Below are 16,341 nucleotides of genomic sequence, written 5' to 3' on the forward strand. Positions count from 1 at the left end.
TCCTCCCACAACCCAACATTCTCATTCCTGGGAGACAACTCTAGGAGTCTGAGGGCCCCTTCACTTAGTGTTCCAGGCCAGAGGGTATGGACTGCTCCTTTGGCATATGGGTCTCCCCACCCCTGGCTTTCTATGACAGGAAGATGACAGGTTTTTGCTTGCACTCTCCCTTGGGCCAACCTCGAGCTTATTCAGGCCTCTGGATTCATAGCTCAGTCCAGGTCCCTGTAGAGGTTGGGGATGTTTACGGTTGTGGAGACTAAGGATAGCATTTCCATGTCTGGACTGTGAATGTGTGGGTCCATGAATATGGCTGTGTGTGCATGAGTATATGTGACTGGAGTATGTGCATATGAGAATGTGTGTGCACCTGTCTGGAGATGTCCAAGTGTATATCTAGGTATTGTGTGTATGTGTATCTGTCTGTGTGCATGAACAGTTTTCGTGAGTCTGTGCTTGTATGATACATGAGTTCGTGGGAGTGAATAAGGCTATGACTGTGTGTGTGCTTGTGTGGTCACTGTGTATTACCCTTCCCTTGTCAGTGCCGCCATCACTCAGCCTGGTGCCACATTGCAGCTATGTTTGCATCTTGCAAGTTTTCAGCCCAAGATAAAGGGAATACAAAATAAAAGACACAGAATAGAGAAGTAAAAAAAAAGGCAGAGGGCAGAGTGTGGGGTAAAGGTGTGAACAGAAAGGGCCAGAGCATGCTCTTCCCAGCCCTCAGTGCTTCCATTTGGGAAGGTGCTGCAGCCACTGCCCAGAGGCAGCATATGACATGAGGCCACAGCTGCCTGCTGTCAGAGCACTCTTGGAGCTGGGAGTGTGCACATAGGGGCAAGTTGGTGCCATCTTGGATTCTGAGTTCTTCTTTGGTTTGCAAAGGTGGTAGTAGTGCCGCTGTAAAGACAGGTGATGCACAGAGGTGTGGCTTCCATCAGGAAGGACAGTGGCTAGCTGAACATGACCAAGAGATGGTGGAGCACATGACCTCAGCATTTTTGATAAGGCACACAGTACCTGTGTGAAGGCCACCTGGAGCTCACCTGCCAGGTAAGGGCTGCACTAATTACCTGATGCTCAGTCAAGTGAGTGGCAGTAGTGGATGACCTGGTTCTAAAGCTCCTTGCTAAAGGAGGAAAATATTTTAAGTGCTATAGGAAATGTTTTTGCTAGAGGAGTTGAAAGAAGGAAATTTGGAGGGAACAAAAGAGGTTGTTCTGTCAATTTGGGACTGGGGTCGGTTTGAACCTGAGAAGGCAGTCTGCTGCCTACAAGATTAGAAAATCCTCATGCTTGCTAACATTGAAAGAGATTGGCATGCCCACATTTTACCATTGTTTTCCTTTTCTATAGTTTATGTTCACTTAAATAGCTTAATTCTAATCTAATTACTAATGTAAAAAAGCACAAGGTACAGCTAAGAGATTGCATTAGGAAACTTTAATATTTAACATGGGATTTAAAAAAAATTCTATTTATCCAAAACCTGATTTATTTTGTGTAATGCCTTAAAGTCTGATGATTGATGTTGGTGGTGTGTTATACATGAACTGTCTTCTATAGTATTTTTGGTAATTTTGAAACATTCAGAGTTAACATATTGGTCAGAAAATGAGTCTTTCAATCAAGACTTTTATATTGTAGTTGTATGTCAATATTAATTAGTTTGATATTGCATCTTTTAACCAAGTTCAAATTCTTGCAGATTATACTTTGAGCAATTATTTATCTGCAGCAGATGGAAAAAAAATATTCTATGTTACTATTTTAGAAATGTATGTTAAGTAAAAATATACTGAAATGCATTGAGAAGTCTATCCAAGATTTTTTAGAATTTTACAAAATCTTGTCAAATTCATAAAGTGTAGCTTTAAAAACAAATTTTATGAGATATAACAAAACATTCTTTTAAAGTACTAGTCACAATCCTTTTATTTTGGTAGATGAAAGAGTGAAGGAAAGCTGGCACTTTTAAAAAAACAAAATTGGTGCAAGAAAATCTTTTTAGTAAAAAAAATATATAAAAATCTCATATATATATATATATATAGAGAGAGAGAGGGGGGGGGGAGGAGAAAGTGTTCACTTTAAAATATTTTCCAGATGGAAAAAATGCAAGAATTTTTCCTGCTTTATGTAAATTTTTGGTCTGGTGAGTTGCCAATTTTAACTTGTTTTTGTTTTATGTGAGATTCAGATACACAGTGATATCTATATGGTTCTTTGAAAGACCTTCAGCTGCTGAGGAAGTGTATTTATGCTTTCGGTTCAAAAGAAAGCACTGAAAAAAAAATGAGGACATTTCAGAATTATTTTCAGATTATTTTTCATATTCCTTTTTGATACCATAGGTTATTTTATCTGTTATAGGTGTTAAGTACTTTTTTATAAAGTAAAAATTTAGACTATATTTGGAAAAAATACCTAGCTATATTTGATATTTAAAAGATGTTTTGTCAAAAGCATAAATTAACAAAGGTGACAAGTTAATGGAGGTGGACAAGTTAATTGAACTCTTTCTCATTATTTGAGAAAATAGCATACGTTTGCTGACTTTAGGAATCATGGCTGGTGAGAAATCACTAAAGATTTACCAGAGGCGACTTTATCATAAACAAAATCTACTAAAATCTGCAGGTTCAAATTCATAATGGTTATAAATGTTTCTAGTATTCATACTGTCCAAAAGTTCTCCAATAGCAGCTGATTTGTTAGTTTTTAGGGATGGTTAAATATATGCCCATATTTTATTAATTCATACTATCCACAAGTCCAGATACAATGTAATAAAACATTTTCAGTGAATCACTTTCTTCCTTTTAAGTATTTACCTCTTTGACCTGGTCAAATTAGTGAACTGACTTAGAAGATAAAATCTAGAAAATACCACAGGTCTTACAATGTCAAATATTGATCATTGGTGGTACACATAGGTAGCTTTTGTTTTTGTTTTATGGAAAAATATGTTAGAAGTGTTGATGGGAGGCTAAACTATTTGATTCAAATCAACCTATATATTTTTAAGTTCTACATATTTTTAATTTCTTTACAAATATTTTAATACTTATTGTTAAGTACATATACACCAAGAGAAAATATTAAATAAAGGGAAACACTTGCTTGGGGAGTTTAAATTAGCTTAAAATATATATATATAGTGTAGTTTTTGACTATTTTAGATCATAGTTCATTGCCTCACTTGGCATGAAATAAAAACAACATATTTAACATGTTCCTATCAGTATTTCTTTATATTTTATAAACATCCTACATGCAAAATTGGTATTAACATAAAATTTCACTCAAAAATTATAAAGACTAAGTTAGATTACCAACTCAAGTAGTGTATGTGCTCTCACAACTGTTTGGCTGCCAAACATAGGTTAAAAAAAATTTCTTTACCGAAACTCTTTGCATTGTAATGAAATAAATTCTGACTGCTTGAAAAATCATGATCTACTGGAAATTTGCCTGTAAAATAATTCGTAAACATTAAATATTTTGAATATAGGATTCTTCACAATTGATATAAATAATTTTGTATGTACATTTTATAACATCAGTGTTGATTTTTAATGTTTATCATTATTTTCTGTGATATGTGTAATATATATTTGGTGATTTTTATTAAAGTATCGGGTACTTTCTTGTGGCGAGCCGCTTCTGCGGACTGTGGTCGCCATTACAAGATGGCGCTGGCCTTGTGGTGGTCTGTGATAAACAACTCCTTCTTTGGGAGAGTTGGCACATGGTTCTTTGACACCCTACGAGAAAGCTCCACGTGGCAGCTTCGCATTGGGTGTTTGGATACTTTATTAAGGCTGGGAGGGGCTTCTGGGAGATTAGAAGAACTCTCGAGAGCTTGAATAAACAGCTGTAAGAAGATTCCCGGTGTTGCGTCTTCCTTGCGGGCAAGGGGGTCGCGACAAGTGGTGCCGAGACCCGGGAAAATCAAAACTTGCAAGTCGTCAGAGGTGGTGCACTGAACAGTCCCGGTAAGTGGGACCCCATAGTCCCCGTGGGTGGGACCCGACAGTCCCGGTGAGTGGGACACGATAGTCCCGGTGGGCGGGACCTGATAGTCCCGGTTAGTGGGACCCGCAATCAAAGCGGAGTCAGCTCCTCTACAAAGACAGAGAGAGCCTCATATTTTATTGCAGCTGCACTGTGTACTTTTCTTTTGTTTCTGTGTACTTTCGTTTTGTCCTCTGTATCTGTTCTGTTGCTGTGTCATGGGTGTCACATCTTCAAGCCCGCTTCTTCTGGCACTAGACGGCCTGTTACGTTCCAAAGGCCTGAAAGTGAAACATAGTATCTTACAGAGATTTTTGCAGAAAGTAGATGTTGCTGCACCGTGGTTTGCATATTCGGGCAGCCTTACTATGCCTTGTTGGGATAAATTGGGCAAGGATCTTGACTTTGCTTGTGAGCAGGGCATATTGGAGGGTGGGGTGATTCCCCTTTGGAAGATAGTCCGTAGTTGCCTCACAGATGGCAGATGTCATGACGCACTTGCTAAAGGACAGGAGGTTTTAGAAAAGTTACATGAGGAGAAATCGGAGACAGCAGGCAGTGAGATATCTCAGGAGGATGGGAGTGTGCGGAGCGTGAAACAGGGGAGGAGACGATTATCTCTGACAAAAGGTGAGGTATCTCGGGAGGATGGGAGCGTGCGGAGCGAGAAGCAGGGGAGGAAACGCTTGTATCCAGATCTCAGTGCGCTGCGCACACCCCCATGTGGAAGCGGGTCAGAAGAAGAGGAGGATGAGGAGGAGGAGCTTGGGAGGCTGTCTCGCCAGCTAGGGAGTTTAGCTGCTGGAGAAGGGAACGAAGATAGACCAGGGCTCAAAAAATGTGATCCTCCGGACCCACCGCCGTATGGTGGGGGTGTTTCGGGGAGAGCTTTCCATGCTCAAACATGGAAGGCTGTTAACGCTGAGATGGGTCTTGCTTATCCAGTTTTTCAGGATGAGAATAGGGGAAGATTTTCGGAGCCTTTAGATTTCAAAATTGTGAAGACCCTGGCAGAGTCTGTACGCACTTATGGGGTGGATGCCGCCTTCACATTAACTCAGGTGGAGAGTCTGTCTAGATTCTGTATGACTCCCTCTGATTGGGCTAGCCTTGTTCGGGCTTGTGTTTCTCCGGGCAAGTATTTGGACTGGAGAGCATTTATGCTAGAGGGCGCAATAGAGCAGGCTGCCCAAAACCATGCAGCAGGACATCCTCATTGGGATAAGGACATGCTTTTGGGGCAAGGTAGATTTGCTAATCAACAGACAGGATTCCCTCCTGAGGTATATGATCAAATTAATAACATTTGCATTCGGGCATGGAAGTCACTTCCAAATAGATGAGAAGTGTCTGGTAATTTGACCAAGATTTTACAAGGCCCTACAGAACCCTTTTCAGATTTCGTAGCAAGGATGGTGGATGCTGCTGGAAAGATTTTTGGGGATCCTGATAGAGCCATGCCCCTTGTTAAGCAATTGGTCTTTGAGCAATGCACCAAGGAATGTAAAGCAGCAATCGCTCCTTATAAGAACAAAGGCATAGAAGTATGGATGAAAGTGTGTAGAGAGATTGGAGGGCCTTTAACTAATGCAGGTCTTGCAGCTGCTGTCCTTCGGATTGCAAAAGGGGGCAATCCTGCCGCCAGAACATGCTTCCATTGTGGTCAACCCGGTCATATCAGACGTGAGTGTCCCAAAAATGTCAATTTTACTGGACCTCCTCACGGTGGCCCTTCCACTGGCCTTCGATCACCGGGATTGTGTCCAAGGTGCAAAAGGGGGAAGCATTGGGCAAAAGAGTGTACATCAGTGAGGGACATCCATGGACAGCTTATTTCAGCTGGGCCAAAAAACGGCCGACGGGGCCCCCGACCCCAGGGCCCGCAAATATATGGGGCAGTGGAGAATGTCACACCCGAACCCGAGACATGGCCATCTCTACGCCATCCCATGAAACGCGGAGAGCCACTACAGGTGCCGCGGGATTGGACCTCTGTTCCACCTCCAGACTCGTGTTAACACCTAAGATGGGAGTCCAATTGGTGGAAACTGAGTTCAAAGGGCCTCTACCACCTGGCACTGTAGGTTTGCTAATTGGACGTGCATCTTCCATTTTGCAAGGTCTTCATGTTTTCCCTGGAGTCATAAGTCCTGATACTGTAGGGATAGTAAAGGTTATGGTGGAAGCTCCAAAAGGCATTGTGTCCATCTCCCCAGGAGATCGGATTGCTCAATTACTGGTTTTGCCTAGTTTACATGATCATTTCCCTGCAGACTCAAAGTCACGGACAGGGAATGAGATTGGTACCACCGGAGGGAATTGTGCTTATTTGTCACTAGATATGAGTAATCGCCCTACTTTGGAATTAAGCATAGAAGGTAAATCAATTGTGGGCTTACTTGATACAGGTGCAGATCGTAGCATCATTGCACTTAAGGACTGGTCTAAGGGATGGCCAGTGCAGACTTCTGATCAATCTCTGAGAGGACTTGGATATGCCCAGGCTCCTCAGGTTAGCTGTAGACATCTTTCCTGGAAGGACCCGGAAGGACATCATGGTACTTTTCAGCCTTATGTACTTAATTTACCTATCTCTTTATGGGGCCGTGACCTGATGAAAGACATGGGGTTCACTCTTAGTAATGACTATTCCCCAGTGTCCCAACAAATTATGCACAATATGGGGTATAGGCCAGGTTTAGGACTAGGAAAACATTTACAGGGACGTAAGCATCCTGTACAAGGTCATCAAAAGCTTGACAGATTTGGTCTGGGTTTTTCCTAGGGGCCGCTGAGGCTCAAATACCCATAACATGGCTCACCGAGGAGCCTGTTTGGGTGCCTCAGTGGCCTCTTCCCTCGGTTAAACTGGCAGCAGCCCATGCTCTAGTTAAAGAACAACTTGACTTGGGTCACATCCAACCCTCTACTTCTCCATGGAATACTCCCATATTTGTCATTAGGAAAAAATCAGGGAAGTGGCGCCTACTGCATGATCTATGAGCGGTTAATGCTCAAATGCAACCTATGGGGCCCATTCAGAGAGGGCTGCCTCTGCTCTCTTCTGTTCCTCAAGGCTGGCACATTATTGTTATTGACATTAAAGACTGTTTCTTTTCTATTCCTTTACATCCTAAAGACTCGCAGCGTTTTGCCTTTACCCTTCCCTCGTGTAACCACGAGGAACCAGATCAAAGGTTTGAGTGGATAGTGTTGCCGCAGGGAATGGCTAATAGTCCCACAATGTGTCAGATGTATGTAGGGAAGACACTTGTGCCCCTCAGACAAAAGTACTCCTCCATCAAGATCATTCATTATATGGATGATGTATTATTGGCTGCTAAATCAGAACAAACAGTTCATGAGGCCTATGACGACCTCGTGAAGTTGTTAGCACAATGTGGGCTGCATATAGCACCTGAAAAGGTTCAAACAGGAGATTCTATTAAGTATTTGGGAGCAACAATTGGGTATGACAAATTACAACCACAAAAAATCACCATACGAACTCAGGATCTTCAAACTCTAAATGATTTTCAGAAACTGCTGGGAGATATTAATTGGATACGAGGATATTTACATATTTCTAATGTTGTACTACAGCCTTTGTATGCTACTCTTAGAGGTGATCCAGATCTTACTTCCCCTCGTAGCCTCACCAAAGAGGCTAGAGCGGCCCTTATGACAGTAGAAGAAGCTATACAACATGCCACTTTATGCAGGCTCCAGAGTGATAAACCTTTTCAATTATGTGTGCTTGCCACTATGCGGCAGCCTACTGGAGTACTATGGCAAGATGGACCTTTGCTATGGATACACCCACATGTATCCCCAGGAAAATCCTTAGAATATTATCCTGATGCTGTTGCAGCATTAGCACTTAAAGGGATTCAACAAAGCATTCAATTTTTCGGACAATCACCTTCTTCTCTTATTATACCCTATACTAAAGCTCAACTTAATGTTTTGTGTGCTACTCTAGATAACTGGGCTATTCTATGTTGTTCGTTTCAAGGGGATATTGATAATCATTACCCTTCTCATCCGTTACTCCATTTTGTTAAGGAACATCCTATTATTTTCCCTAAAGTAACTTCATCCAGTCCAATTCCGGGGGCTGTTAATATTTTTCCTGATGGTTCCAAGTCTGGAATGGGAGCTTATGTCATTAATGATTCTCCCCCTGTCCAGCATCAATTTGCTCCTGGAAATCCACAATGGGTAGAACTGCAAATTGTTATTGAGGTGTTTAAACAGTGTTCTTTTCCTTTTAATCTCATTTCGGACTCCATCTATGTGGTGCAAGCGCTAAAAATCCTAGAGGCTGTGGGAGCTATTAGTGATGCCCGTAATGTATCTGCTTACTTTAATCAGCTTCGACAGCTTATCTGTAGCCGCACTGCTCCCTTTTATCCAATGCACATCCGGGCTCACACCTCTCTCCCTGGTCCATTATCACAGGGTAATGCCTGTGCGGACTCAGCCACTCGAGGTCAGTTGATCTGTTTGGCTTCCTCCTTAGAAGAGGCTAAATTGTTTCACCAAAATTTCCATGTTAATGCTTTAACACTGCGCAGGCGTTTTTCCATTTCTAGAGCAGATGCTCGGCAGATAGTATTGCACTGTCCCCATTGTGTCACATTTCTTCATCCCCCTACTTATGGAGTGAACCCACGGGGGTTGAAGCCACTGGTTGTCTGGCAAATGGATGTGACACATATACCTGACTTTGGTAACCTCAAGTATGTCCATGTTTCTGTTGATACGTACTCTGGAGTTATTCATGCTTCTGCGTTATCAGGAGAAAAGGCACGTAATGTCATCACTCATTGCCTGGAAGCCTGGGCGGCGTGGGGTGCGCCCACGTCCCTTAAGACTGACAATGGACCTGCTTATACTGGCAGACAATTCACGTCCTTTTGTTCTACTATGGGAGTGCAACTTACTCATGGTCTGCCTTACAATCCTCAAGGACAAGGCATTGTTGAGCGTGCTCATCGCACCTTAAAGGAAACTTTACAAAAACAAAAAGGGGGAATAGGAGCTGGACATACTCCTAAAGAATGCTTGTCCTTAGCTCTCTTTACTATTAATTTTTTGAATTTGGATATTCATGGTCGCTCTGCGGCCGATAGACATGTGTTCCCTCAGCCCTCTGTGATTGGCTATGTTAAGTGGAAAGATGTTCTTACGGGCCAATGGAACGGCCCCGACCCCGTGCTGACATGGGCACGAGGATCCGTATGTGTTTTTCCCCAGGATCGCACGGAACCATTGTGGGTCCCTGAACGCCTGACAAGAAGAGTCCTGACGCCAGCTACTCAGCAACAAGAATTACCACAGCAATCCCGTGATGAGGATCTTCATTCTGCTGAGTGCTCTGGCTCTGGTGCTGATGCCGATGACACAGACGACACCAATGCAATGGTGGGCGGTGGCACGGGCTTGGCCAATGCCGATGCCGGTTCACGGTAATTCCAGTGTCCTTCCCACTCTTTTCTCTACCTCGTGTGAGATGTCTGCGCCCTGTGCCTCTCCTAGAGGGGACGTGGAACGCATTTACAATCAATCTCAAGTTAATCTCACAGGAGTGTTTTGTTTTAGCCTTGGGAACGCTCATTGTATCCGTCTTAAGACCAAGAATTTGACTAACTGGGACAATCCATTGCAGTCCAGTCAAGTCTCAGGGAGCATTCTCAGTACTGTATTGGGCCAAGTAGTCTCAGGGGAACAATCAGGCTCAGGAACCTCCGTAAATAGCTCTGCTTTAACCATAACTACCTTGGCTAGTATCTCCGAGGTACTAATTCCAATGCCCCCATATTCTAGTGGACTTCCTTATGCCACTCATTTTAAGGCTTCTCCTTACTGTACCCCTAATCTTGGTTTCCCCCCAACATTCACGCCTTGTCAGGATTATTCTTGGGAGAAACGTCAAGTTGCTAAAGGTTTCTCCCTTTCCCCCTCTCTTAAGAGGTATGTTTATGACTTTAGCAACAGTGCCAACTCCTCTACAGGAGTGGGTTGGTCCTGGTTTCAATGGCTGATTTCCAACACAAAGGGGGCTTCAGCTGATATTTCTGCACTGGCTCAATTGCTGGGAGCCAAAAGTTGGTTGGCTAATGTTTCTGGCACTGTTTACGAGAGTGAGCGAGGTAGTAGACTCACATCTGTTTCGTTCAACTCTCTGTTGGATAATGCCACATTGCCCCCTGCAGCGGTTTGTGTTCAATCTCCGTTCTTACTCCTTTTGGCTAATGACACCTCGTCAGAAATGCTGGATTGTTTTAATGTTAATTGTTTCTTATCTGAATGTTGGGATGGTTCTTCGGCTGTAGCAGTGGTTATGAAAATTCCAACCTTTGTTCCAATCCCAGTTATTGCGGACCCTGATAAATTCCCCATTGTTGAGCTACTTAGAGTCCGCAGGGATTTTGGAATCACAGCTGCTATAGTGACAGCCGTGGCGGTATCTGCTGCTGCAGCGGTCGCGGCCGGAGTGGCCATGGCCAATCAAGTGCAGACTGCTGCCTCCGTTAATCAAGTTGTTCAACAAACTTCTATGATACTTGAGTCCCAAAATGCAATTAATCAACATATTTTGTCAGGGATCTTAGCTGCCAACCAAAGAATAGATTTACTCCAAGCTCAGGTAGAAGAATTGGCTGATTTGGTGCTTTTGGGCTGTGTTGATCAACGTGCACATTTATGCATAACCTCTGTCAGATTTAATGATTCCAGGAATGCCTCCCGTATCATCGGAGAATACTTGGCCGGAAATTGGTCCATGGCAGCGGAAGACATGATCCAGTCTCAACTAACCCAGATAGCTGTCTTGAATAGTACCCACGTTGATCCCATAACGTTGGGTCAATTCACTGATTGGATATCTTCTGCCTTTTCCTTTTTTAAAGAGTGGGTGGGGGTAGGCATTTTTGGCGCAATGTGTTGCTTCGGTATGGTTCTCTGCTTGTGGTTTCTCTGCCGCCTTAAGGCCCGCAATGCTCGCGATAAAGCTATGATTATACAAGCACTTGCAGCTTTGGAAACTGGCAACTCACCTCAAGTTTGGCTTGCACAAATTAAACAGTAAACCTTTGACATGGTCGTTGCACCCCAAGTTTTACGGACATTGCACTGGGACCGACATGTCCTTCCTTGTTATTCTCCTAGTGTTGGAAAGCCCTTGCACTCTGCCGGCTTTACTGCCATTGCACACAGATGGGTTTCCACGCTAGTACTTTTCTATCGCTCTATGACCCGTGCCTTTCTTTTAGGGTGTTGCCAACTTGTTTGTCGTTGTATTTCTATACAGCCACAGTTCAGCCTCAGAGACCTAATCATGACTGGCTGAGTAGATACCATTAAACGCCTTGGCAACAACGAGCTGATCTTGTAGTACCCAGAGACGGGCAACTTTCACGCTTGCACTGCAACCTAAGACAGGGGAATGGGGCCTCCCCAAAGACGGGTAAGCAATGTAAGGGCAGTGAACGACCTAAGACAGGGGCTACTTGATTCCCTTTGACGTGCTATAAACAGAAGGAAAAAACTGCTGGCAGTGGATTCCCCCCGGCCCCCAGGGCTTGGATCCAGCCCTGATTTGTATGCACGTCAAGGAGGCCAGCTCACAGGGCCTTAACAGCTTTGTGGTGTCTGTTTTCATATTCAGCCAATAACGGTCATGTGGGAACGTCCTGACCTGCTTGGGTCTGATGAGGTTCCTGGTTGAAGGCTTCGTATGAGTAATGGCGATTCACCTCTACTCTTGCCTGTTTTGTTTTTAGTAAACGAAAGGGGGAACTGTGGCGAGCCGCTTCTGCGGACTGTGGTCGCCATTACAAGATGGCGCTGGCCTTGTGGTGGTCTGTGATAAACAACTCCTTCTTTGGGAGAGTTGGCACATGGTTCTTTGACACCCTACGAGAAAGCTCCACGTGGCAGCTTCGCATTGGGTGTTTGGATACTTTATTAAGGCTGGGAGGGGCTTCTGGGAGATTAGAAGAACTCTCGAGAGCTTGAATAAACAGCTGTAAGAAGATTCCCGGTGTTGCGTCTTCCTTGCGGGCAAGGGGGTCGCGACACTTTCTCCAAGACTGAAATGTCAATATAAAGTGTACTTGATTGTATTAAAAATGTGTTGCAGGAATTGAGCAAGCAAAGAAAATTATAAAGGCCTTTTATGGTCTTTTTCTAAACCTAGTGTAGGTTCTGCTTATCTGTAGCTCTTTATTGATGCTATAGATAAGATGGTGCTGCTATGTTAGTGAAAGATAAAATACAAAACATTTCACTTACTTCAAAACTTGAACAGAAAGGCTATTTTATTTTTTTATTTATGCATTTAAAGTCCAAGTTTGTTTTCTCTTTTTTAAAATCCTGAGTGACACTTGAAATGTCTCAACAATTTTCAGACTTCTTGATGATGGACTATTTGTGGCAATTTTAAGGAAAATCTGTTTTATAGGTAGCATAAAACACCTTTAAGATTGTGTCTCTAGCACAATTTGTGATACTGGAGGAGTATCTTAAAGACAAAAGACTTAGGATAATACAGACCTTACTGGGTAGATATAATCTACTTTCAACTTCAGATTTTAACACTTGCAGTGTGGTATATCATAAATGTGGGTTTCTTAAGAGATTTTCTTACTAGAAATCAAATCCTTGGTGACACACATTTGTGTTAGTCTTTTCAACAGTGGCCGTAGCCTGAGGGAGAATCTCCTGATCATTGTAAACTGCAATAGTGAAGACTCTGTTTTTGACAGGTGCAAACCATAAAAATTACCCTGTCATTTTTCCTAACTTAATAAAGCTTAAAGACCAATCACATCTAAGTTGTCTTTTGGTGTTTTATTATTTACCATTTTAAAACAGAAAATGGTTCCTTTGGGCCAATTTTATGGGGTTAATGCATTGTCAGATTCTAAGAACTCACTTAAATAAACAAGATTAGCACTAGCAATCTTATTATTTTTTTTCACAAGCAGTAATTCTGACAATAATAGTATGTCTATCAGTTAGGTAAGAACTAGCCAGTGCAGCACCACTGTGAATTCTAGCAAGAAAGATAATGTGAGATGTTTTGGTTTTATGTTTCTCAAGCTAAAAGACAAAAAGGAGTGTTAGTGAACTAAACTTGGACTCCTTTAGCCCTGACACTTGTATTCAGTGAGCTTCCAGTATACAATTATTTGGTTTAATATCTAAAGTATATTTTCATATAAGTGCCAATAGCACAGTATTTTATAGTAATTGCTTTCAATTATTTCATCAATAAAGCTAAGTCCCTAGATATCCTGGAAAAAAATTGTGTATACTTTATAAATTCTTGTTTGTGGATGATTCAAAAGATAGACATTATAAAACTGTGTTTTCTAATTTCTACATTTTATTCTCATAAGATTGTCTTTTTTCTAATTTATTGAATATATCAAGATTTGTTTACAAAAACTTATCTAGTAAAATAATTTTTTTTAAATTGATAATTTCAAATTAGAAAGAATGTCTAGTTTCTCTCACAGTCACCACAAACGTTTACTTGTGAGTCTGCTTAATCTGTTTTTACTACATATGCACACTCTAATAAAATCGTGTCAAGAAATAATATAGCTAACACCTATGAACAATTTTTTGGCAGTTTGTAACTTTTGTAGCATGTTCTTTGGGAATGTACCTTGTCTGCACTTCCACAAAGGCTAATTTGTCATTTATTAATGGAAAAAAAATCATAGAGATACAAGGGTACTTTGAAATCATTTGGAGAACTTATACCCCCTTAAATTAATAAAGGAGTTGCTTTGTGATACCTCTCAGAGATAGCAATACATGTCCTGCTTGAACATGGAAAGTGACAAGAGTACACTATCTCACCAAGATAGCAACTTTAATTCATGAACATCTCTTCTTTTGTTGAGCAAAATTAATTCTTTATATATATATTTTAAATCTCCTGATACCAATGTGGCTATATAGAATTTTTTTATCTATTACATTTGAGCTTGAAAATCTCATGTGCCTTGGTTTCCAAACCCTAAACTCTCCCAGTTCCCCTCACCTAAATAGTTTTTCCATGTTAATCTTTATGTGTGGTATGCATCTGAATGTGATCCACTTTACGGTCTTACTATGAAAAGACATCTCTCTCTTTTAAACAGATGTTCCGCTTGTCTAAAAGATTTCAGGATTATACTATTTTTAATATGGAATTTACACTTGTCTTTTATGAATTTAGATCTTGCACACTTCTCTTTTTGAGGTTTATGATTGGTTAACTTGCTCCTTGCTGTCAGTGTTCATTCTTTTAGCTGCTTAAGATTTTCTAATCTAAGGAAGCCTGGCATGTGCAAGTACAAGTTAAAAATTTTGTCTTCAGCCCTATTGCATATACATTTTTAAACATTTATTTATCTATCTATCTATTTATTTATTTATATGTGGTACTGTGGATTGAACCCAGTGCCTCACACATGAGTGGCGAGTGCACTACCACTGATCTACAACCCTAGCCCACATATATTTTAAAGACCTCTTGACACCATTTAATGTAATTGAAAAACACTATCAAACAACAAAAACAACAAAACACTATTAAACAAATCTTAAAAATAGCTAGTGTTCTTGTTGCTTTTAGATATTTTGAATAATTTTGCTCATCAATAATTTATGTAGATTCATTATTTTTATGCTTAAATGAGTCTTGCTTCTAAATAGCCTCCCACTTTTCCAAACACCACACCCTTCTCCCAGAGGGAAGAAATGCATAATTGCAAATTTTCATACCACAATGGGAAATCCAGAGTTACTGAGAATTCCAAGCATTCAACTTGACATTTAGCATATTTAGGTGAGACCTATGTAGAGCCATATTTGGGGCAGGATTAGGAATAAGAAAGAACTTAGTTATTTGTGTCATCTTTATTGCAGGTGAAGAGTTAAGAATTATATGCATTGTGCATTATATATAAAATTGAAGTGGCAGCCATAGTGTATTGCTATGTATTGTATTATAGATCTTCAAATCTGTGAGAAATAGGTGGTATAAACCTGATATTCTTGAGGAATCCATACATAAAGGTGCTCCTGAGTAATTAAGTTTCAAAAGTACTCAATTAATTTCCAATCACCTTGAAAGTTGAAAATATCATAAGTCAAAAATGCATTTAGTACACCTACTCAACAGTCCAGCCTACCAGTGCAGTACAATGTAGAATGTTGGTTGTTTATTCTTATGAGGATGTGGTTCACTGGGATCTGTACTTTTGCTGCCACTGGACAAAAAGATTATCATACCACATATGATTAATCTTGGAAAAGGATAAAATTCAGAATCGGAAGTTTGTTTACTACTGAATGCATATCACTTTCACACTAATGTAAAGTTTAAAAACAAGTCAAACTATCATTATGTCAGTGCCCATGTATATATTAATTTTTTTTTGAGCACCAGGGATTAAACTCAGGGAACTTGAACACTGAGCCACATCCCCAGCACCTATCTTTTTAAAAATATTTTTTAGTTGTTGTTGGACATTTATTTATTTATTTGTATGTGGTTCTGGGAATTGAATGCAGTGCCTCACACATGCTAGGCAAGCATGCTACCACTGAATCACAACCCCAGCCCCCCAGCCCTATCTTAGATTTTATTTAGAGACAAAGCTTCACTGATTTGCTTAGTGCCTCACTTTTGCTGAGGCTGGCTTTGAACTCAAGATCCTCCTGCCTCAGCCTCCAGAACAGCAGGGATTAGAAGTGCATGCCACTGCATTCAGCTTATATTAAGTTTAAAATGTTCAGCAGTTACTCACTATTATATGTCAGGCATAATTCTTGTGAGTATGAGGAATATAGACTTGCATCCATTCAGAAAGACTCTTATTTATCTCCCATACAATTTTTATTCATAAATAATTATATTGTTTATTTTATTGTTGTGAAAATCTACAACCAAGAAATATAAGTTAAATTAAATTTTGTTTATTGTAATTTTAGTATGGATGATGGATGTAAGGGCAATGAAAACATTACAGAAGAAAAACATATCTGGAATAAATGAGGAGAAATAAGTTGGAGATAAGTACCAAATTTCAAAGTGCGTATCATACAGCATGGAAAAAGAAGTTTATGCTTTAAACTTAATGGTATTCTTTTGAACAAAGATACAACAGCATGCTTAATGCTGGACAAGGAACAATTTATTATTTAGAGGCTTTATATCATATAAGGGTTTACATATTGATTTCCAAAAAAGCAATAAATTGGTCCCAGACCACAGGATGAAATCTTACTTTAAAATAAAATGATTTTGCTTCCACT

This window comes from Spermophilus citellus (genome assembly GCF_964194105.1).
Source record: "Spermophilus citellus genome assembly, chromosome: 5".
NCBI lineage: Eukaryota > Metazoa > Chordata > Mammalia > Rodentia > Sciuridae > Spermophilus > Spermophilus citellus.